Below are 2,907 nucleotides of genomic sequence, written 5' to 3' on the forward strand. Positions count from 1 at the left end.
AAGACAAGTTCCGTCATTGTTGGATCTGGAGTAGCCCCATTCAGTGTGGTGGCAGTTGAAATCGCCGGCGCAGATGCAGGGGTGAGTGACGGCTGGTAGGGATGCTTTGGTCAGGCGTGTTGGGGGTGGCTTGTACACGTTAATGATAGTTACATCCTGAGCCTTCACGGCCAGCCATTCCAGTTCGGAGTCATCTGCGGACTGTGCCTCCAGGGACCACTCTGTGTCCTGTCTGACAAAGGTAGCCAGGCCGTGGTGTTTGTTCAAGATGTGTGCAGCTAGTGTGAATTTGGGAATTGTTAGTTTCTCCGTCGTTTCACAGTGTGTTTCTTGCAGCAAAATAACAGAGGCTTTGTTGGTATATGCAAGCTGTTCAATGATGGTAAGTTTGGCGGTGGTGAGACCCTCGACGTTCAACTGCAGTATTGCGGCACCCGCGCCTTCGACGACTGCTGCCGCCCGCTCGGGGCCGCGGACCTGAGTTTCCATCCTACGTTTGGTTTGGTTTCGTGTCATCGGCATTAGTCTCCAGAAACAAGTTCAGGATTACAGAGAAGACCACGAGAAGGTTGCCGATATCTATATCGCAATAAAGGCAGGCAATGAGTACAACGTTGTAAAAATCAAAGTCGGATTATAAAAATAAGCTTCAATTTATTCTGCAGATCAGTTTTTGCTTCAAAGACCATGCACGAAAAAAAAATCATTTATCAAATTTTCTTTCTGCAGTGAAAAGCACTTGATAAGCATGCGTGTACTCAAGGCAGTTTGCTGTGGTTTTTTGGTTTTTCTTCAGCATAGAATGATCATTTTGGCATAGTTAGTTTTTTTATGTTTTCATGTTGTGATCAAGCACTTCTAAATGAAAATAATATGAGACTATATTTACCTAGTTTCCTCTGATATAATCAATTGTTATTGCAATATCTGAGTACAATAATACCCGAATAACCTCAAGTTATAAATACAACTAAGCATATAATTACTAATGGAATTATACACACATATACTGTCCTGCTTATATAGCGTCTTGCTTATAAAATATAGCATCTTACACTTGCTGATCTAAGTCCAAAAAATATTGTCAGCTGCCAAATTGTGCAATGGTGACATTAATATCAAATAAATATTAAAATTACATTTTTTTTAATGAGGCCGTCTGAGTTTCGGAAGGAAGACTAATGAATGCCTATAGAGCACTGGTAGCAGCATAAGCAAACAAAACTGCACAGAGCAATAGGCGAAGTCAAAGTAATATTCATTTTCAGTCCACCATTCTGGCAACACTCACAGGTTCCACAGGTTTTTTCCATGGGCCAACACAAAAGTCTGTGTTTTAATTACAGAATTTTGATTGTTTTTAGCCACTTCTACTACCATTTTAATCTCTTATAAGGAACCGGCTAGTCTTGAAACAAGTATGACAGCCATCGGGGGCAACTAGCATGTAGTATTTTAAGGTCTTGCACTGTTTTGAAAAGACTCTCTGAAATGCATTTCTGTTGCACTTTTCATAGAATTGCAATTTTGAAAGAAAGGTTGACGGGTTTCCTGTTTCAGTGTCATTTCAGATAAAGCATGCTACATAAAAAATGAGCTATAAAAAATAAAGCTGCTTGATTAAATTAAATTTGATAAGTTGCTAAATAAAGCAAGTTTATATAATAAAGAACTTCAAAGTTTTAATATAAAAATTAAACTATTTGTACCAATTTATGCTGAAAGATGCAATGGCCATTAACTCTTTTAAGTTATTAAACTAGTCTAAACTTACTGTAAAAAAAATACAAATAACAATAAGAAGTCATTACTTGTAATTCTTCATCTCAGTCTTGAGTAGTACTGATTGTTGAAAATATAAAAAGTTCAAAGTTGTAATAAACTTGTTTTGATCTACAAAAATAGAATAGACTCAGCCTGTATTTAATACTTGTCTTGTTTGTAAATGTATCATAAAAATCAATTCATAAATACCTGATACAGTTACCCATTCCTATTGGTCAAGAGCCCATCACATGGGTGGTTTTTATACCACTGATACAACACTAGCTGGTTTTAAACACAATTCTGGCATTCTGCCCCACTCCGCGCAGTACGCCCAGCACGCAGCAGGACATGCGTCAATTTCCATATAAGATTGTAAGCAATACGCACGCAAGGCACATACCATAGACATGGCCAGGGGGTGCGTCTCACAAAACATGAATTAAAATTGTTGAACAAAATCGTTGGAAATTTGGGAAATTTTGACTTGTTTTGACTTTGACCAAAAGGTATTTATGAATGGGAATAAATATGTGCTTGGCCGGTATTAAATAAGTATGATAAGCTGGCATGCAACTGGGAATTTTGAAAAAACGAGGAAATTCCAAACCACACAAGACTCTGTACAGTGTTTTTCAATTTGTAATGGCATTCATGAGAAGTAAAAACTGAGGAAATCAGCGGAGCCGAGGAAAAGTTGCATGCCTGGCTGGGCAAGGGCCATTATCAGGGTCCAGGTACCAAGCTGGTTTTAAAGTACTTGTTTAATACCGGTCAAGCACATATATATTCCCTTACAAAAAAACTCTACTTTGAAGAGTCGGAGTACATTACACAGGAGAAATTCTGCTTCGTAATTCAGTGTGAGTGAACCAAAATTCCATATGTGCCAACTGACTCTTAGCACAATAGTCCACATGTTTACAGTCTCTCATTTTGTCATTTGGGCACTGTTACACTTTTGAATTGACATTTCTGAAACAGTCTCCGTTCAGGTGTACATAGCACTGTGCGGACAACACAAGAAACCAAGTGAAAAACGTACATGTACATGTAATGTGCGCAATAGTACGTGTGTGCAAGCAAATCTGAGAGGAATTCGCATAGCACAAAAATGACTTTCATGTGTCATTGAATAAGACA

The sequence above is a fragment of the Patiria miniata genome, unplaced genomic scaffold (genome assembly GCF_015706575.1).
Source record: "Patiria miniata isolate m_02_andy unplaced genomic scaffold, ASM1570657v1 HiC_scaffold_5, whole genome shotgun sequence".
Taxonomy (NCBI): Eukaryota; Metazoa; Echinodermata; class Asteroidea; order Valvatida; family Asterinidae; genus Patiria; species Patiria miniata.